The sequence below is a fragment of the Felis catus genome, chromosome D2 (assembly GCF_018350175.1).
Source record: "Felis catus isolate Fca126 chromosome D2, F.catus_Fca126_mat1.0, whole genome shotgun sequence".
Taxonomy (NCBI): domain Eukaryota; kingdom Metazoa; phylum Chordata; class Mammalia; order Carnivora; family Felidae; genus Felis; species Felis catus.
Genome location: NC_058378.1, coordinates 70133504 through 70155624, shown reverse-complemented (window position 1 = coordinate 70155624; position 22121 = coordinate 70133504). Strand labels below are relative to the sequence as shown.

The 22121-nt window shown below is 47.5% G+C and overlaps 1 long non-coding RNA gene across 2 annotated transcripts in view; it reads right to left on the bottom strand.

The window, feature by feature from the left end:
* The window catches only part of LOC109492703, a 78089-nt gene extending 59978 nt beyond the window's left edge, over positions 1-18111 (bottom strand). For both annotated transcript variants that reach the window (XR_006587326.1, XR_006587325.1), the window contains exons 1-2: positions 17843-18111; positions 17091-17181 (exon numbers count right to left, since the gene is read on the bottom strand). This is a non-coding gene — a long non-coding RNA (uncharacterized LOC109492703). The remainder of the gene's footprint in view (positions 1-17090; positions 17182-17842) is intronic.
* Positions 18112-22121: the final 4010 nt, after the last annotated feature.

The window sequence follows — 22121 nt, the reverse complement described above, 5'->3', positions numbered from 1 at the left end:
TTGATTAATTGACTTTTAGAAGATAAAATATTCATGTGTAATTTTTAAATGAATAAATTCCCCCAAAATAAAATCAATATATTCTTAGGCTAAAAAATAGAGACCTAAGACAAAGAAGGTGATTGTCCTACTCTATCCTCTAGGCTGTGTATGTCAGCATAGTCTAACAATAAACGCTGAGGACCAACCATAATTGAAGAGGGCCACGCACAAATTGAATCAAATCCAGAAGATGATAATTAGGATGGTAAAAGATCTGGAATATCATAATAGCTCAAGATCAACATCTAAACAATGAGAATGCTTAAGGAGGGGCGCCTGGGTGGTTCAGTCGGTTAAACGTCCGACTTCGGCTCGGGTCATGATCCCCCGGTACGTGGGTTCGAGCCCCGCATTGGGCTCTGTGCTGACAGCTTAGAGCCTGAAGCCTGCTTCGAATTCTGTGTCTCCCTCTCTGTTCCTCCCCTGCTCATGCTCTGTCTCTCTCTCTCTCCTTCAAAAATAAATAAAAATATTTAAAAAAAAAATTTTTTTAACAATGAGAATGCTTAGCCAGGAAAAAACAACATGGTTGTAAAGAACATGATTTTTTTTTTAAACAAAAGACATGATAGCTGTTTTGAAATATGGAATTTATTCTGTGTGTGGAAGCTATAAAAAGAAAATTTTAAATTCACTAGGAGAAAGAAGAGCCTTTATTTATAAAAATTGAAAGATTTAAAAGCAAGACACATCCTAATATCTGGAAAATTAGTACACTTTTTTAAATTCAAAGAATACGTAGTTGATAAAAATGCCGGGAAACAACCAGGTTCCTTAAGGCGGATTATGGTGAATCAGCCTTCAGAAAGGCTGTTCCCAATTATGCTTTTTAAAGTATGTGCACACTCATGAGAATGTTCACACAATAATATAACTTTCTTCACTCAGCAAATATGTATCGAGGATCTCCTATGTGCCAGGCATTGTGTTACGTGCTGGAATACTGTGTGCTAGGCACTGAACAAGGCAGCTGGCAGGTCCCTGACCTTAAGATGCTTGGAAGTCAAACACTGCTCTCCCTACTCAAGTCATTTGCCTGCCCCACTGAGCCTTTGATGTTGCTAAAGTAGGCAGTTTTAATTTTATCACTATCTGCGAAAACAAACTTTATTTTCGAGAACTTAAAATACACATATTTACATTTACATATAAATATATATTTATATATATAATAGTTTATTATATATAGTTTAATATATATATATATATATATATATATATATATAATAGTTTATTATGCACAGTTAATTCCACTGTTTTGGGTACAATAAAATTGATTTTGAATTTTTTTTTAAATCTGCAAATGCAGACTCCTCAATTATTCCCCTTGCACAAACATCTTTTCCTTAACAAATATGTTTAGCATCCTTTAAGGAACAGAAGGTAATTCAAATGGATTCTTACTTAAAATTTTTTTTCAACGTTTATTTATTTTTGGGACAGAGAGAGACAGAGCATGAACGGGGGAGGGGCAGAGAGAGAGGGAGACACAGAATTGGAAACAGGCTCCAGGCTCTGAGCCATCAGCCCAGAGCCTGACGCGGGGCTCGAACTCCCGGACCGCGAGATCGTCACCTGGCTGAAGTCGGACGCTTAACCAACTGCGCCACCCAGGCGCCCCTGGATTCTTACTTAAAAGATCATTTGAGACTAATAAATGAATTCAGTAAGTTTTCAGGGTATAAAACTAATATACATAAATCTGTTGCATGTATATATAGTAATAACGACCTATCAGAAAGAGAAATGAAGAAAACGATCCCGTTTACAGTTGCATTAAAAAGAAAAAAATACCCAGAAATAAATTTAACCGAGGAGTGAAAGACTTACTCTCCGAAAACGATAAGACAGTGATGAAAGAAGATGACTAATGAACAGAAAAATATATCATGCATGTGAATTGGGACAATTAATGTTGTTAGAAAGTTCATAATACCCAGTGTGCCTACCTGGCTCAGTCCGAAGAGCATATGATTCTTGACCTTAGGATCAGGGATGCAAGCCCCATGTTGGGTGTAGATATAACTAAAAATAAGTCAATAACTGAAAAAAAAAAATGGTCATAGTACCCAAAGCCCTCTAGAGATTCAACGCAATCACTATCAAACTAATGGCATTTTTCACAGAATTAGAACAAATAATATTATATTTGTATAGAACCACAAAAGACCCCAAAGAGCCAAAGCAATCTTGAGAAAGAAGAACAAATCTGAAGGTGTCACACTCCCTGATTTCAAACGATATTACAAAGCTAAAGTGAGTAAAATAATATGGTACTAGGACACAAACAGACACATAGATCAATGAAATAGAGTAGAGGGATCCAGAAATAATCCCATGCTTAGGGGGCCAATGAATCTGCAACAAAGGAGGCAAGAATATACCATGGGGAAAGACAGTCCCTTCAGTAAAAGGTGTTGAGAAAACTGGACCACTACATGCCAAAAAATTAAAGTGGACCACTTTCTTATACTAGATACAAAAATAAACTTGAAATGGATTAAAGACTTAAATGTCAGACCTGAAACCATAAAACTCTTAGAAGAAAACATGGGCAGTATGCTCTTTGACACCGGTGTTGGCATACTTTTTTGGACCTATCTCCTCAGGCAAGGAAGCCAAAGCAAAAATAAACAAATAAGACTACATTAAACTAAAAAGCTTTTGCACAGTGAGGGAAACTATCCATGAAATGAAAAGGCAACCTACTGCATGGGAGAAGATATTTACAAATGATATAACCGATAATGGGTTAATATCCAAAACATATAAAGAACTTATGTAATGAATATCAAACAAAACAAAACCAACAATCCAATTAAAAAATAGACAGAGGACCTAAATAGACATTTCTCTAAAGAAGACATACAGATAGCCAACAGACACATGAAAAGATGACCAACAACCCTAATCATCAGAAATGCAAATCAAAACCACAATGGGATATCACCTCCCACTTGTCAGAATGGCTAGTATCTAAAAGACAAGAAATAACAAGTGTTGGTAAGGATGCCGAGATAGGGCACCCTCATGCACTGTTGATAGGAATACAAAATGGTGCAACCACTATGGAAAACAGTATAAAGGTTCCTCAGAAAATTAAAAATAGAGCTATCACACAATCTAGCCATTCCACTTCTGGGTATTTATGTGAAAAAAAGGAAAACACTAATTCAAAATGATGCATGCACCCCTACGTTCATGGCAGCATTGTGTAGAATACCCAAGGTATGGAAGTAGCCTAAGGGTCCACTGATTGATGAATGGATTAAGAAGATATGGTATATAAATACAATGCAATTTTACCCAGCCATAATAAAGAATTAATTCTTGGGGCGCCTGGGTGGCGCAGTCGGTTAAGCGTCCGACTTCAGCTCAGGTCACGATCTCGCGGTCCGTGAGTTCGAGCCCCGCGTCGGGCTCTGGGCTGATGGCTCGGAGCCTGGAGCCTATTTCCGATTCTGTGTCTCCCTCTCTCTCTGCCCCTCCCCCGTTCATGCTCTGTCTCTCTCTGTCTCAAAAATAAATAAACGTTAAAAAAAAAAAATTTTTTTTAAAAAAAAAAAAAGAATTAATTCTTGCCTTGTGACAACATGAATGGGCCCAAAGGGTATTATGCTCCGTGTAACAAGTCAGACAGAGAAAGATAAATACTGTATGACTCCTCTTATAAGTAGAATCTTAAAACAAACAACAACAACAAAAAACAAAGGAACAAACAAAACAGAAACAGAGTCATGGCTGCTGAGAAAAATATGGTGGTTGCCAGAGGGGAGGGTGTAAGGAGATGGTAAAATAGGGGAAGGGGATTCAAAGGTAAAAACCTCCAGCTATAAAATAACAAGTCAGAGGATGTAATGTACAGCATAGGGAACAGAGCTCCTAATATCATAACAACTTTGTATGGTGACAGATGGCAGCTAGACTTATGGTGTTGATCACTTCATAACATATATAAACGTTGAATCATTGTATTGTACACATGAAACGAATCCAATATTGCGTGTCAACTACACTTCAATTTAAAAAGATTATTTGGTGCAGCCTTTGTCCAGAATTGGGAACCTTCTACATAGTGGCACCAATAGGCACCCTCCTGTTTTCACTTTCACATTAACGGCAGTCATAAGGATTCCAAAAAATGGATGCTCTTACAGAGAAAACTACAGGGAGAGTGCTCTCAGCCCAGCCCCAGTGGAAGCAGCTCACTCCACCATCATAAGGCTCTTACAGAGGAAAAACCTTCTCTGCTCTGACCCTTGTGTCCCCCAGAGCCTCGAGAACAGCCTGAGCCTTCTCTCCTCCATCTCTACTTGTCCAGGTGCTTGAAGTCAGCAGCCTGGCCCTGAGTCTTCCCTCTACACAAACACTTCTAACGCTCTTCCTTTGTGTTCCATGTTTCCAACCCTTAATCTCAAGGTTGCTTCTTTGACACTGCTTATGCACTCAAAGTAGACTTTCTGGGTCTTTCCCAACGTCCCTCTTCAACCTAGTGTCCCTTTTAACCATCCTCACCCTACGTAATAAATGGCTGCTCCCAGTAAGTAAATATATAATCAGTTTTCTTAACCTATATGGGAAGTCCAACAGTGCCGCCATGTTGGAGGGTTAATGCAGAAGCATCATAGGAATTGCCCCAAAGGCAAACAGCATGGCCCTGGCTTTTCCAGAGAAATTGAGGAGGAATCATCCTGACGTCTGGGGCCGCTCATGTGCATTACACAAAACAACACCTGTGAAGCACAGTGCCTGGCACCACAGCTCCTAATGACATTGGCCCTCAAAATTGTTATTAAAAGCTCACATGAAGGTTCTCATTGCTGAGGACAGTGACAGCTGTCTTGCTGACCCGGTGCTCAGTGAGTCATTGTGTCTTCGAGACACTAAGGCAAGGGCCAAGAAACATCCAGGCCACCCCACATGCCACTTGACCAATCATCACAACTGCCTCTGATTGACCAGCACTTTTCACTTCTCCCACTTACCTCGCAGCGACTCCTAGGTACTCTGTGAAGCAGGTAGTGTTGTCTCCACGTGACACAGGAGGCCCAACAGAACAGAGAAATCTGCCCGAGGATATGCAATGATTTGGAGAGCCAGGAGAGGATGGACCCCCTCCCTGGCTCCGCTCATCCCTTGCTAGTATGTCATGAATATAACACCATACACCAGGGACTTGGGAAGAAATGGGGCAGCTGCCTAATTCCAGGGCTGAGAAGGCCTTCTTAATAAAGGGGACCCACTTCTGGGTCTCCTCAACAGCCCAGGCATCACCACAGGCCAAGTCCATCGCCAGCCTGGTTCGGCCAAAAAATATGCAGCTCAACTACGCTTGACTCTCAAAATAAATACTTTAAGTAAGAACAGATGCCGTCAGCTTGGCCCAGAGCCATCAATGGCACCAATGGCTTGTACAAAGCTCTTGGAGCACAGGGAACACAGCAGGAGGCCCTTGGAAAGTGCCAGGTCAGGCTTTCAGTTCCTTCATAGCACACTCCCTGGGTGGAGGCGAAGATTCTGCCCAAGAAGACATATTTCAGGAGAAAAGAGGTTGTAGCACAGCATGGAGAGCTCCAGCCAAGGGCCAAAAAGCTGGTTCTCATTCCAGCTCTGGAGCTCCAAGCAAATCCCTCTGGCTCTGGGACTCAGTTTTCTGTAAATGAAGGTTGTATTGAGGTTCAAGGAGCCTATTGAATTGTAAAGAACTGTCCAGATGAGTGGGGGATTATAGTAGACCGAGACCACCCTGGAGTGTCCTCTGTTGCTCTCATCAGGCATAGGGGAGAACCAAAAGGGGACCGTCCAAGTAGCTAGGGCTGGAGGACTGGGACAAGAGAAGGCCAAGGACAGGATCCGGACTTCTTCCCTCCTGATTTCCAAACAGAAGCCTCCAGAAGACAAGGTTCAAATTTTCCCTGCCTGCTTTACTTTCTCCTTTCTTCCTTTCCTCCATCCTTCTTACTTCCTTCTTTGATTCTTTCTACTGTATGGTTCCAGCCATTGACAATTCCTCTCCATTCCTGAAACAAAATATGCTTTCTCTCTCTCATCTCAGGAAATTGGACCTGCTGTTCCCTCTCTCCAGACCATTCTTGCAATACCTCCTAGTCTTCGAGGACTCAATTTAGATATCACTTCCTCTGGGCTGGTTCCGGGGTCCCTCTGTTAACTTCTCATGGCAAGGACTTCTTATCCATCGGCCTCTCTTACAGCAGGGTCTTGGAAAGTGTGCAGAGTTAATGAATAATAATATATTTCTCAAGGACACAGGGCAGATGGATGGGGCCCAGGTTCTCAGTCTACAAATCCAGTGCTCACTCATTCATTCATTCGTTCAATTATTTGTTCACATAACAAATATTTGTTGAACACCTTTAATAAACCAGATACTCTGCCAACCAGTGGGAAAAAGACAAACCCTCTATTCTCAGGGAGTTTGCGTTGTAGAAGGAAAGGACAGGAACTATGAGAGCAAGAAAAATAATCTGAGTGATGAGTGTTACATGGAAAGTAAAAATAATGTGATAGAGCTTGATCAGGTAGATAGTTGAGACTGAGATTGATAGACGAGGAAGTCTTCTCTAGAGATGGAACTGAGACCAAATGACAAAAGAAAAAAAAAAAAAAAAGCCAGCCTCGTGTCAGTGGGAAGAGTATTCCAAGAATGGGACGGCTTGTCCAAGGGCCTTACATGGGAGGTTACAACAGAAGAAAGGTTAATGGGATGGAACGTTTGTGAGAAGGCTGGTGAAATAGTCAAGGGTTGGTTTGTGTAGGGCCCCGCAGACCATGATCAGGAGATTCTATTTTAGTCGAGGGGAGTGGCGTCCATTGGAGAGTTTTATATTGAGAGTGGTGTGATAGAATTCATGTTTTTAAAAGATTAGCCCAACCACCTGTAGAGATGGTTGGAGGGGGTGGGGACAAGAGGAGAAGTGGAGCATCCAGTTAGGAGGCCGTTGTGTTAGCCCAAGAGGTAATGTGGGCCTGAGCCAAGCTGGTCATAGGGATAATGGAGACAAGTAGATGGGCCCATGTTAGAAGGTAGAATTGTTTGGACTTGCCCATGTTTAGAGAGTAGAACTGAGAGAAAGTGCTCATGGGTTGGATACGGAGATGGGATGAAGAAAAGGGATCTCAAGGAAACTGGGTGGATGGAAGTGTCCTTTCCTATGAGGGGGGACAGGAGGCTGGAGAAGGCTTAGGACAGATGATCAGGATTTATTAGCCCTATTCATTTTTAGGTGCCTATTAGATACCCAGAGGGAAGTGTCACCTGGTAGGATAGCTTCGCAAGATTGAGCTCTGGGGACAGAACACGCTTGGGCATGCAGATTTGGGCATCCTCTGCTTTAGGTGACATTTCACGTTATGGGTCTGGATGAGATTTCTTGGCGAGAGAGAACATGGAGGGAGAGGACAGAGCACAGAGCCCCGGATACACCAACATCGGCAGGGGGGTGGGGGGGGGGCGGGGGTACGAAAGAGGAGGAGCCATCCAGCAAAGACACATAAAGGAATGGCTAGAGAGAGGCAGAAGAAGAACGAAGAGAGTGTGGGCCCCAGAAGCCAAGAGAAGGGAGGTTCAAGTTGTCTTCCTTTTGTAATTCTGCTTTGCGTTCTGGCACTGAATGACTCCGTGGCCCTTACCAGGTCCTTGCCCCTGCCGTTCTCAGTTCCTCCTTGGACAAAGGAGGAGGCTGGAGGTGTCAGTCTCTTGCTGACAGCCATCCCTGTGCCATCATGACTTCAGGATCTGCCTCTCCCTCCCCACGCTGAGGGCTCTCCAAGACTAGGCTTTGCTTTGGCTATTAGCTCAAGCTCCCTTGTTGGTAGACCTTTCTTTCTTCCCCCAGAAACTGTAGAGCCATGATCTCTGAAGACAATCCCAGTGACCCAGGAGGGCCTGCTCAGAGCTTAACTCATAGGTGGGGCACATCTGATGGCCATGAAAAGCCACTTGGAAAGAAACCCAGAGGAGCATTAGGGGAACATAGGGCCCTTGGACCCAGGGCTGCCGTGGATGTTGGCCATGACGTGTCCTGCCAAAGAATATCCAGCCACGGGGATGCTCTGCTCCCCAAAGTAGGGCACCCACAGGACCACATTTGTGTTTGCCCAGAGGGGGGTGACTTTTTCTCATTCACACAAAAGTGCCATATAAGCAATGCCACGTGACCCCACTTTGGACTTGTCCCCTGTATTCCTTCTTCCTAACATGACTTCTTGAGCTCAGCGCCTGGTTTCTTTAGGCCCACTGCCTCGTGTCTTTGAGCCTGTCACCCATTATCTACAAGCCATTTGCATTATTTAGGCACATTGCCTAACACCGGGGCTGAACTCCCGATATCTTTGCATCTGCCCCACATTTCTTTAGGTTTGCTGTCTGGATTACTTAAGCCCGTTGTGTCGTATCTCTAGGCCTGCCGCCAGATTGCCCAAAGCCCTGGGAACTTGGGCTGCTGCTGAATATCAGGGCTACCTGGCACATTAACACTTCTCCACGGGGCTGCTGTCAGGAAAGGGAATGAACGCCCTCGTCTCCGGCCTCCACGATGACCACTGTGATTAGGCCAAGGGCTCAGCCACGCTTTGAAAGGAGTGTTTGTACAGTTTGTTTCCCTCCATGATACCTCACAGGCCAAATCCCCCAGAGACTGATTCACAAACCCGTTTTGCTTTTTTTTTTTTTTTTTTTTTTGTTAAGCCATATTTAATAGGGAGCCGAGCGTGGAGAGCCCTGTGACTCCGGCCGGGAGCTGAGGGCTGGCAGGGCAAGCAGGCAAGGAATGGCCAGCAGCAGGGGTGAGAGCAGGCCAAGAAAAACCCCCAGGCCTCAGGCGGTGGCAGGAGGGTTGCCCAGACGGCCTGCTCACCGAAGTCTGGCCTCGGAGCGCCTGGGGACTGGCCTGGCTTGGAGCCGGCAGCTGTTGCGTGGTCCCTTTGCACAGAGCCAGGGAGACAAAACAGAGCCTGGTTTTAAAGAGACACAAAGTGGTCTCTTCAAAGAGCCCTGCAGCAATCGAACCAACATAGGCCGATGTTCTCACGCAGGGAAGGGGCCTCGAGAAGCATAATGTACAGTATCCATCACATGCAAGAATGTGGGGCTTGGACAGAAGAGTAAGTAATGCAACTTGCATTCAGCAACCCCCTTACCTGCCAGGCACTGTGCTAGGCTAAGTGCTTTACATAGACCACAACAACTAACATGCACAAAAATACCATGAAGGCACAGCTATGGTCTGCATTTTACAGATTAGAAACCAAGGTTCACACCTATTAGAATAGCTAACGGTCTAAAAGCTGATAATATTTTTTTAAATTTTTTAAAAAATGTTTTTGCTTATTTTTGAGACACAGAGAGACAGAGCACGAGCAGGGGAGGGGTAGAGAGAGAGAGACACACACACACAGAATCCGAAGCAGGTTCCAGGCTCCAAGCTGTCAGCACAGAGCCGGACGCGGGGCTCCAACTCACGGACCGTGAGATCGTGACCTGAGCTGAAGTTGGACGCTCGACTGACTGAGCCACCCAGGCACCCCTAAAAGCTGATACTATTAAGCACTAAGGACGCAGAGCCGCTGGGATTCTCATCCATCGCCGGTGGGAATACAAAGTGGTACAGCCACTTTGGAAAACAAGTTGGCAGTTTCCTATAAAGTGAAACATACACCAACCATATGGCCCAGCAAGCACGCTCCTGGGTATTTACCCGAGGGAAATGAAACCTGTATGTAAATGTTTACAGCAGTTTCATTCACAATCGCCTCAAACTGGAAACAATTCAAATGTCCTTCAGCTGAAGAATGGAGAAACAAACGGGTTCTTCAAAACCACAGAATATTACTCGGCAATACAGGGAGAAAACATGGCTGAATCTCAAATGCAGTTTGCCAAGTGAAAGAAAACTGGAGTTATATGGTCACATACTGTGTATTCCATTTATGTGACATTCGCGTGAAGGAAAAATGATAGGGACGGAAAACAGATCAGTGGCTGCTGGGGGTGTTGGGGTGGGGGGTAGAAGGGATTGAATACAAAGAGTGCATTTTTGGAGGGTTTTAGAAATATTCTCTACATGGTTTTTTTTTTTTTTCAACGTTTATTTTTATTTTGGGGACAGAGAGAGACAGAGCATGAACGGGGGAGGGGCAGAGAGAGAAGGAGACACAGAATCAGAAACAGGCTCCAGGCTCTGAGCCATCAGCCCAGAGCCCGACGCGGAGCTCGAACTCACGGACCGCAAGATCCTGACCTGGCTGAAGTCGGACGCTTAACCGACTGCGCCACCCAGGCGCCCCTTTTTAAATTTTTTTTTTCAACGTTTATTTTTATTTTTTACATGGTTTTTTGATCGTGGTGGTGGGTCCACAATTGCATATGTTTGTAAAAATTATAGAACTGGCACACTAAAAGGGGTGAATATTACCGTATGCAAACTGAACGTTTATTTATTTTTTTTAATGGGGAAAAAACCAACAACAGAGGTTGAAGGAGATAAAGTAGGTTTCCTAAATGCAACCAGCCAGGGAGTGGCGGACTCAAGATTCAAACCCGGCTTTTAACCACCACGCTGGAGACCATCTGATGCAAGCCTCGTTCACCAAGATATTTAGGGAACGGCAGCTTCTGGGGACTTGGCTTTTTTTAATTAATTGAAGGGTGATCTCCAAATCGTTTTTCTCTTAACTCCTCTTGTTGCAAAGGTTTTTGTTGTCTGAAAGTACTATCACACCTTACTACTCTAGCCACTAACTCTGATCACGCGTGAGTACCACTAACGCACAACGCTTACTGAGTACTTCCAAGGTGCTACGCAATTTATAGGCATCTCATCCTCCTGTCAAGCCCTGAGGCGGTATCATCATCTCATAGTAGAAGAGGAAACTGAGGCACTTGGAGATGAAGTAAGTGACCAGGATCCCACAACAGAAGGTGGTACGGCCAGGATTGAGCCCCGGGCACCCCCATTCCAACTTCCCACGGCCATCTTGTCCCTTGAGAAAGTTTAGCACCCTCTCTGGAGCTTTCCCCCAAGGGACTTCAGGTGCCAGAATGGCTTTTTGTCCAATCCGGAAGAGCCAACCAAGCCACAGAGGTCAGCTGTCCTCCTGTCGGACACCTGACCTTTCCACCGTTCTCCTGGGCGAGGGTGCGGGAGGACACTGGTGAGCGGCCGAGGCTCATTCAGCACCGGGAGGGAGATAAGAAAAAGAGGAGAGAGAGAAGCCACTTTTGTGGGATGAACAAGTGTCAATGCTCGCTCTACTCAATCCCGGAGGCTTCATTCCTGCTCATTGTTCCTCATTATCAGAGCTAACTATGTTCAGGCGAAGGGCGAACATGTTCCTAAATTTATGTCTCTGTGTGCGACCACGACAATGTGTGTTTTGTGTGCTTCTCCCTGAAAAACTCCTCTTGTGACACAGGCGACCCAGCTTGGACTTGGCCTTTCATGTGCATTACCCACTCCGACTGGCCCCTGCTGGCAGATTTTTCTTAAAGTCTAAAATGAGGGGCTAACCTTCTCTTCTCAGCTTTTTCTTCTCCGCTACCTATAATCTTGATTTGACTCACACAAAAGTGACTCAGTGGGAAACCCACTCAAGAAGGCTTTGACAGGGAACAATGGATGGGCACCTCTACAGAGGCCGGCCCGCCGCGTTGAGAGAGGGAAAATGGATTAAAGTTTAAAGATGTCATGTATGTTAACCGATCAGTATCGGTTTTATGTATTTTGTCAAAGAGACAGCAGTGAAGCTGGGCCTATGAGGGCAAGGGGGTGCAAAGGAGGGAGAAGTGGCCCCCATACACTTTGGCCAAAGGCCTCACCAGAGATAACGAGCCCAAGAAGCTGGAGTGTTTGAAAGGTAATAATAACAATAATAAAGAAGAAAGGGCTGAGAGGAGATTGTCGTGGGATTGTTGTGTGTCAGCTTTGTCCTTCCACAATGGCCCAGGGCCAGGAGCCAGGCAGTCACTGGGGCAGCAGAGCGGCTCCTTCAGAAAGCAGACCCTGCTCATTCAGCCCTAATGGCTTTCTTCCAGGATAATGCTCCATGGGCTCCCCTGGAGCAGGCAGAAGCCCAAGGGAGTCATGGGTGAGGCGGGAGAGAGGCGGCTGAAAGGAAGGGCTCCCTGCCGGCTCTCTCGACGGCCGGGCCCAGCACAGAGCACAGGAGCAAGCAGGCCTCAAGCCTGCATGGGGCCTCGGCCCTGACCTCGCTTCTTGTTCTGGGAGGAGGTTACCCACAATGCCCTTCTCCCCTGACAGGAAGTCAAGGGAATAGATTTGGCCTCTGGAACTTCTGTCTTCAATATCCCTGAAGGAAAGTGGAATTCCCCACTCTGATTTCTTTGGACCCCCAAGCACTTTTCCTTTCACACAAACCTCCCTTTGTGAGAGTTGCTAGAATTTTCTCAAGCAGTGAACAGGCTGAAAGCTGAGTGCCTTTGACTCCTCTTCCTGAAGCAGTCCCGACTCAGGCAGGACAAGCCCAACTTCCTTGGAAGAGGTGGCGCACGGTAAAGGATGCATTCGTAGCCTGGCCACTTCCCCTTCACGCCCAGGACTCAACGGACGGGTAATGAGGGCAGCCATCTTGGCCGGGCCTGCAGTGGGTGTCCTCTAACTGGACTACTTCAGAGATGGGCAAGGGGGAGGCTTGGTTTGAGGAACTTCCGTGGACTCCCACTGGCCCATGGTTTGGAGGCAGCAGAATACCAAATCCAGCTCCGACCGGCTTGTGAGAGCTGATTGTTGAATTTCCAGTAATTTTGCGAGCCAGTTTTTCGTTCCTCCCACTGAACCACGTGAATTTATTTTCTCACGGTTCTGGAGGCTGGAAATGCAAGATCGGGCTACCAGCAGGATTAGTTTCCCCTGAGCCCTCTCTTCGTAGCTTGCTCTCCTCATGTGGTCACGTGGTCATCTTTCCGTGTGCCTCAAGCAGGTTTTTAAGAATTATGTGCATTTACAACCCAATAAATTATATTAACAGCAAAGGTGATAACCACTCAAAACGCACTGCTGATTTTACTATTATCTACGCTTCTGAGGCCACGCATGTCTATTGTATCTACGTGGTGGAAATACCACATTAATGGCATGCTTATGATCATCTCTTCCCAACCCTGTATACAATGGGGTCACGCGGATAGATTGACCTTGGCCATGGTAGGAGATTTACACCATAGCAATTGGAACATGTTACAAGTCAGGGCTTTCCCCGACAAAGTGCTAGTTGTTAAACATTTATCAGTGCACTGGCTAGGGAACTGGTCTGGTCCAGCCCCTTGGTCACGAGACCAAGTCACTTTCTCTCTCAAACAAGACGACAAGACATGGGATGGCAAGTTGCTTTGAAGACAAACAATATAAAAGTATGAGAGCTTCCGAGTTTCCCGACCCCCTATTCATGCACACATTTATCCGTCCACTCACCCTCTTTTCTCTTTCTTTCTAGAAGAAAATATTGTGTTAGGGGGAAAAAAAATCATTTCCAACTCTAAGACCCTTTATGAACAACCTGATCTGATGTCTGCCTTTAATCGGGATAATTCAAGGCCAGACAGTTGACCCTCGTGCTTGCTCAGGAGCGGGGGGCCAGGACGGACAAGTTCCTGGCTCTGGGACATCACCCCCCTTTGGGCCTCACACATCCTCTCTGTCTCTGAACCTCCGCTGAGAGGGTGGCGCCATAAACCCTCCTGTGGGCTATCTGCGTCTGAATAGGAACCTGAGAGGCGGAGGGGGCCTTCGGGACCCTCGTGGGTTCTCGGGGGTGGGGATTTCAGGTGACGAGAGTGTTCTGCAAGTTTGAGTCTGGTGGCCTTCCAAAAATACATCATGCAGGCAACTGCGTCTCTCTCCTCCACTTGGCCAGGCCTTACTCTCTCCTGCTCCAGACAGCAGTGATAATAACTAAAGTTCGTGGGGTAGTCAAACACTGGCTCAAGCACTTTAATCTCATCTGGGCCTCCCAGAAGGAGGCAGTGTCTTAGTTCCACTTCGCAGCCAAGAAAACCAACGCTCAGAGAGGTTCCTCTACTTGGCCACCCTGCCCTGCAGGGAAGCCGCCAGCTAGAACCCAGACCCAGGCTAGCTGGCACCAGAATTCTTCCTCCTAATCGTGATGCTCGGTGGCTGCCAGGAAGGGGTCCTTTCTGACCCCAACAGTCCCGCCCTACCTGCCCCTACTCCTCAGGTCTGGCCCGTGGAAAACAAGAAAACGGCGGGGAAGCGGAGGGAGGGGCAAGGGGAGAGGCCGAGGAGGCCGGGAGCGGGTGAAATCATGTGCAGGGGACACAACTGTCACGGGTCTGCCTCTACGGGGCATTCCCTTGGCCCTCACTGCGTAGGAGTTTACAAGGGCAGACACTGTCTCAGGGTGAGGCTCACTCAGGCCAGTTCCACGGTGTCCCTCTTCCCCTGCCACACTGGGCCCAGTACCCACATCAAATTCTTACAGATCTTAAGGGAAAGAGGCAGGAGCCTGAGACTGTCCAGCGTTCTGTGGTCACACCTGCCCCTCCTCCCCTCCCCTCCCCTCCCCTCCCCTCCCCTCCCCACCCATCCCCCAAACAGGAGAGCATCACCAGGCAGGCCCCCACACAACAGTGGGGATACATTCTATCCATCTTTTTCTAAGGGCCTCACCATCTGATACAAGAGACACTTTTTTTTTTAGTTGTTGTTGTTGTTGTTAACCTGTATTCATTTTAGAAGACAGAGCGCAAGAGGGAGAGGCAGAGAGTGAGGGAGACACGGGATCCAAAGCCGGCTCCGGGCTCTGAGCTGTCAGCACAGAGCCAGACGCGGGGCCTGAACCCACGAACCACAAGATCGTGACCTGGGCCCAAAGTCCCGGACTCTTAACAGACTGAGCCACCCAGGTGCCCCTACAAGACACTTTCAAAGGCAATTTCTCATGGCCTCTTTGAGGACAGCATGCGTGAAGAGGATGCCTTTTGCCAAAAGAAAAAGTTAATTCAAATGCCTCCGGGGTTTGGCCCCAGAGGCCACTCAGCCCAGCTGGGCACGAGGCCTGGTCTCTGGACTCGCGGCCCAGTGCTCCTTTTGCTGCAACAGGGCCATGTGATCTCCCCACCCAGCCCCATTCCCCAGGAGGCCTAGTTTCTAAGCGGCAGATGATATCAATTGGTCCCTGGAAATGTATCAACCAGAGACCAGAAGAAGAGCGCCAAGAGGAGAGAAATACTTGAGATTCCTGTTAAGGAACAATGTTGGGTTTGACCTGAATAACACCAGCGAGAAAGAAAATAATCATGTCAGACATTACATAATCTGAGAAGACACAGATTGAAGCTGGAGCTGGGAGGAAGGCCACGGGTGAGGTTTCAGAGGGGGCACCTTACCCCGCGGGAAGAACGAGGGGTGGGGAGGGCCCCTGACACACACTGGCTGAGCTGTTGCCATCTGCCGGGCACCGGGCGGATAGGACGTGCAGATCTTTGCCTCCACAGCCCCACGGCCTGAAGGTTATTACCCGCAGTCTACAGACAAGGGAACTGAGGACGATTTCATCCTTCAGAAGCAGTGCTGAGAGGCCCCACAGGCTTTTCCTCCAATGGGGAGAAGGCAGCCCGTCAGTGTGGCGTTCAAGGGTAAAAACCTCGATGGCCCAAAAGTGGAGGCAACCCGAAAGTCCATTAACTGGTGAACGGAGGGAAAAGACGCCGTGGATCTCTGCCACGGACCACCACCACCTAACACCCAAAAGGACCTGACTTCTGACACGCACCGCTACGACACGGACGGGCCCCAGAAATCGCACGCGAAGTCTCGCATTCTCCACAGGATGGCGTAAGCCCCAGAGGGAGACCATGGGTTCTCGGGGGCAAAAGTATTCCTAGGTGTATCACCCTAGCTGGTGGCCGCTCAACTCTCCCCAACAACATCGTATTCCTTGGTTTCTAATGCCGTCTTTGGGGAGACTTTTCCCTAAATCGAATCCTCCCCGCCCCCCACCCCCACCGTGACCCTGAAGGAGAGCGGACTCCCCCCAGTGGGAGAAGTCGGACGCAAAAGACGGTGCCGGGAAGAAAGGGGAGTCTACACAGAGAGAAAGGCAACTGGTGGTTGCCCCGGGGCTGGGCGTGGGAGCGGGGCGTGACTGCACAAGACAAAGAAGGGACCTCTGCGGGGTGATGAAAATGTTCTAAAATTGAATTGTGGTAATCGTTGCACAACTCTGTAAATTTCCTCAAAGACACTGACTCGTACACTTAAAACAAGAGAGTTCTCCGGTACGCACATTATATTTCAGTAGAGCTATTTTTATAAAAAGGAAGAACACAGGCTTGGGGATCGGAGAGGCTCCAGTTCCTGGTCCCCCCACCCCCACCCCCCTCAGGGCCCCCCCAGCCTCAGTGTGCCCGTCTGTGAAATGGAGTGGCTGCCAGAGCTTTGAGAGGCCTGAGCGCTGGTGACGTGAGCTGGTTTCACGCCTTACATGGGAGACAGACCCAAAAGTCCCTCTGACCTTTCCAACCCCAGGTGAAATAACACCTCCTTGAGGGTCAGGCCTTCCCTGACCCTCCCGAGTTATGACCCAGCCTGTCACTGTGTTTATTTCCCCTGCAGCTCCGACTTGTGAATCTCAAGTGGCCCTTTTGTTTACTTGCTCATTGTCTGTCTCCCCACCCTCCCCTGGAATGTTAGCTCTGGGCAAATCTACACCCGCCCCGCCTAGAAGGGCGCCTTGCCCTGGCACAGAAAGGGATGTAAACCTGTTAGCTATGCTCATCATCACTGGTGGTGGAACACCACAGGAACACAGACACGTGAGCTAAGTTTGCTCATCGGAAAGTGACACGTTTCTGGAGACTTCTTCCCCTCAGAAAGACTTCTATATTAGGGGTGTGAAGGGGTGAACGGTTCTGGAAACATTTTGCTTTAAATTGTATCGATTCATCGGCCCTGCACGCCTGCTGGGATGATTCTCACCGTGGGGATCATGGGGCCCATGGAACCGCTGAGAACGCATGGCGGTATGTTGTCCACAGTCAAGCGCTTCCTTACCTTTTCTTTGAGGTGACGGTCCTTAGCACGCGCCAGCATCACAGCGGGGCTCGCGACCGAAACGGAGGCCAGGATTCTCCTCCGGGTGCTTCTTGTGAGATGAATACTCCTGAGTGTGGAGACCATGCCCCCTGCCATCCCCCCTTTCCCCTCCCCCCACCCAAACTAACGCCCCTCTGAAAGCTCCAGCCTTAATGGAGAACTTAAGGCTGGGAGGCGATAGGGAATCTTCAGGAAACTGAAAACAGACCGGCTGAGACAGGAGCCGGGGAGGTGGAAGCAGGAAGGCATCAGGCCTCACTCAACATCTGTTCCTGGAATAGCAAACTGTGAAATCAGAAGCCGGGCTGGGGTACACATAGAGCAAGCGGCAAAGAAAATAAATAAATAAAGAGAATAGAATAGAATAGAATAAGATAAAATAGAATAAGATAAAATAGAATAAGAGAAAAGAGAAAATAAAATAAAATAAAATAAAATAAAATAAAATAAAATAAAATAAAAAAGACAAAGCCTTGCTTGGCTCCCCGCCCACCCCACTCCCACCCTCCAGCCAAGGGCACCATCTACTTGGAGCACCTGTGAAGGTGACGGCCAGGTGAAGGGTAGGGGCCAGGGAAGCCTGAAGTAGGGCTTTGAGGGTTGCCTACTGGCGATTTTTCAGACAGAGAGAGAGCAAGAGCAAGAGAGAGAGTGTGTGTGTGTGTGTACTGGAGAGAAAGAGAGAGGAGAGAGAAAAACCAGCTACCTACCATTCACATCCACCCGTAAGACTGGGTGTCAGCCAGCCAGGGGGGCCCAGGAAACCAGCTCCTATTCTCTGGATATTGTGGCCCTTCAAGAATAAAAACCAAGAAGAGAGAGGCCCAGGGAGCGAGCTAATTACACCTACCAAGTGACAAATCACTTGGAAAACATAAATACGTTTTCAAGGACACTCCTCCACTAACGAAGCTAAAGTGTTTTTCTTTCAAACCCCAGCAAGAAAATCCAAGGGATGAAACAAACTTCGCTTATGTTCGTTTCTACTCAATTACCTGCTAATGGAAAAAATCTGGCACCAAGCGTAATGAGGCGGGCATGAGCTCACTGGCGCGGGGGTCGGCGCTGTCAGGAGGCTACAACAAGCCGGGCATTTATCTGCCTCTCTATAACCCTTTTCAAACTCGCTGTCAGGGAGCCCACGCTGAGCAGGCCGGAGAGGAAGGCCTTGGAAGCTGCTCCAGGCCTCCGAGGCCCTCTGGGAAAAGGAAAATTGTTGTTGGCAAGTCCGCCTGGCTCCAGAAATTGATCCAGAGCCCCCCACTTGTCCGAGCAGCAAGCAGACAGAGCTAAGAATTTTGTTATAATTAAATAGAGTGCTGATTGGTTGCTGGAGGTGGTCTTGAAACTGGTGTTTAAAAAGCAGAGGAGAACAACGGTTACTATTCATAGGAAAAGCCCAGAGTCTTAAAAATCCATCTGTTTCATTCCCAAATTTAGGCCAAAAAAATGCTCACTTGCTGTCTTTAAAAATACCACCTGCTTTGCGATGTTGTATAATGTGCCATTATATAAGGTGGAGGGGGGCATGGGGGAGGGCGGGGTGGGAGGATGCGGCAGGGTGGGCCCAGCCCCTTTCTGAGAACGGAGGCCCGTCTGCAGAGGCCAGGCAGGCTCCTCCCAAGTCCAGAGCCCTCCTCCTCAGAGACCCGACCGGGCCTTGAGGCGCGAGGAGTGAGACTTACCCAGCATCACCTCAGCAAGCTGCACTCAGGAGCCCCCCAGTGCCAGGCCCCGGCAGTTACAGACCTCTATCCACCCACCTGGCCTCCGGGGCTGAACATCTGGGGGCCGCGTCTAGGCCTGGCTGGGGCTGTGATCTCACGCCACCGCTCACCACAGCTGCGGTACCAGGTGAGGTCACAGCTCCTGGACCCAAGGAAGGAGAAGCATCCAGGCCCCCTCAGCCCCGGTGACTGAGTCCCTTAGTGTCCGCTTGCCACGCACCCCCCTAACCCCAGGGGCTGGCAGCCACGGGACACAAGGGTCCCCACGGAACAGGTGGGCAGATGTCGTAGTCCAGCCTAGTCCTGACAACTTTTCCCCAACCTCAAAGAAATGTCAGGGCTCAGTTCCTCCTGAAGACTCTTCTTCACAGGTTGACTGAAGAGAATTGGCTCTGTAGTCGTAGGTCGCATTGGAGCCACTTTTCAGCCGACCGATGCTACATGTGTCACTTAGCTCCTTCCCGTGACAATGGACAGGGGATAGCTTCCGTCATAGCATTTGGGGCCAGAACAAATAGCACATGCTGTCCTAGACGCCAGGGAGCCTAGTCTGGTGCCTGGCAAGCTGGAGGTGCCCACATACAGCTGGAGAGCCCGGATCTGGTCCTCTGTCACCGTGGAGTCACAAACCCAGACACGGACCCAAGATTGGGAACAAACCTCGGAGCTGGCCGCAGAATGAAAATTCCCCACATCAAAGCCAAAGCGGAGAATTCAGGCAGCAGGTAGTCACTAGAAAGATCTTGGTCTAGATTGGGAGGAATCATGGCATCTAGCCCAGCCTCTGCCAGCACCCAGCTGTGTGGCTTCAGGTAGGAAGACGCTCTTGGGGCCCCTTGTCTTCACTTTCTTTGGTCCGGTCCTTCTTCCAGCTCTTAGAGACGAGACAGTCTGACTCTATTGCCTGCCAAGCCCTCCTGGAGTTCCTACCCAGAAGGATAGAACTTACCTGTTTACACGCCTTCCTCTTGGGAGTTGGGATGCCCCAGGGAGGATGGGGCTAAGCAAGAAACCCTTCCACTACCTTTGGCTGACACCAAAAGTAGTCTCTAATGTCACTAACATGCCCACGATTTCCTACTTACACCCCCACCCCCCTGGTCAATTCTTGCACCCTGGAAAGCACGTATAGATACCAGAGTGGTTTCTAGGAGGGTATTCTCTGAACAGTTGTTAACAGGATTTTAATCGGGTTTTAGTATCATTTATCCTTAGAGGTCATTCCAGAAGCCCCACTCCATCCACTCTTTTCACTGTCAACTTCCTTCCATACTTGATCTCATAAAGCTAACAGGAATCTGGAGGAGGGGGTAGGCAGCGCAGGGTTCATTGGAAGTAGCAGGCATCACTGCTACCTTTAGAATCCAGAGGAAGTTAGCATTGCTTAACCTGAATTCTTCATAATCCCATAAAAACTGCTACGGTCCTCTACCAAAGTTAAACATAGACTATTTGGATATCCTTTTTTGTCAATTACCTAGTCCTGTTTGGTTTCGTTTTGCTTTGCTTTCTTTTGCGTTGTTTTTGCCCACTTTCAATTCATTAAGCTTCCTTCTCTTGTGATGTTTAGGAATGTTTCTTTTAGTTCTGGGGTATTAGTCCTTTGTCAGATAAATGTGCTACAAGTATAATCTAACCGTGGCCCATCTTTTCAGCCTTGAAATGAGTTCATAAGAAACGCTCTCAAAAAACTAAGACTAGACAAGGATTTTCTTAATTTGATCTACAAAATAGGAATCTACAAAAACTTACAGCTGATACTATGCTTAATGGTAAAATAGTGAATGTGTTTCCTTGAGTTCAGAAGAAAGACAAGGACGCCTGATACCAGCCCTCTTATTCAACTTTCTATTGGAGGCTCTTGCCAGCACAATAAAGAAAACAAAAAGCAAGGAAGAGAGTATACAGATCAGGAAGGAAAAAATAAAATGGACAGTATTTGCAGATAAAATAATGGGAGTAGAAAAATCCAAAAGAAGCTAGAGCTAATCTGCTAGAATTTACATGTGAATTTAGCAAGGCTGTTGGATGAAAAGGTCAATATACAAAAGTCAAATAGAATTCTACACACTAGCAACAATCAGTGAGGACACAGAAATTTAAAAATAATTGCAAAAAACATCAAATATCTAGGAGCAAATTTAATTCAAGACATGCAAAACCTCTTTCCATAGAAGTATAAGACACTCGTTATGGGCTGAAATGCATCTACCTCCATCCCCACCCCCAAATAGGTAAATTAAAAGGAGGTCATGTGGGTGGGTCTTAAGCCTATGGGTGTGGTGTTCTTATCAGAAGAGAACTGGAGGTGCCTGAGTGGCTCAGTTGGTTAAGCATCCGATTTGGCTCAGGCAATGATCTCACGGGTTCAAGAGTTTGAGCCCCGTGCCGGCTCGACGCTGACAGCTTGGAGCCTGCTTGGGATTCTCTGTCTCCCACTCTCTCTCTGACCTCCCCCTCCCCACATTCGTGCATAGGTTCCCTCTCTCTCTCTCTCAAAAATAAATAAACATTAAAAAAGGAGAAATGGATACAGACACACACAGAAAAAAAGACGATGTTAGGACTCAGCAAGAAGGCAGCCATTGGCAAGCCAAGGAGAAAGGTTTTGGAAGAAACCAAACCTGCCAACGACTTGATCTTAGACTTCTAGCCCCCAGAACTGTGAGAAAATTAACTTCTGCTGTTTAAACCATCCCATCCGTGGTATTTTGTTATGGCAGATCTGGCAAATTTATACAATCTTGCTGATGGAAATTAAGAAATACACAAGTAAATCGACAGGCCATTCATGGATGAGAGGACCCAATATTGTGAAGATGTCAGCTCTCCCCCAATTATTACAACAGATTCCTCGCGATCGTAATAAAAAATGCAGCAGGTTGTGTGTTTGTGTGTGCGTGTATGGAAATTCACAAGCCAATGCTAACATGTATATGGAAATACAAAGGGCCAGGAAGTCATGATAATCTTGATGGGGAACAAAACTGATCTGATCTCATCAGATAGTAAGACTTATTACGAAGGCTCAGTAATTAAAACATGTGGTATTGGCACCCAGGCAGAAAAGGTCGGTGGCATCGTGTCAAGAAACAGATCCGCAATCATACTGCCATATGGATTATGCGAGGCCAACCAGATGTATGTTGACAGAAAAATAACTCTGGGGCAGTTGGCTGGCTCAGAGGGTAGAGCGAGCGACTCTTGATCCTGGGGTTGTAAGTTCGAGCACCGTGTTGTTGGGTGTGGAGATTACTTAAAC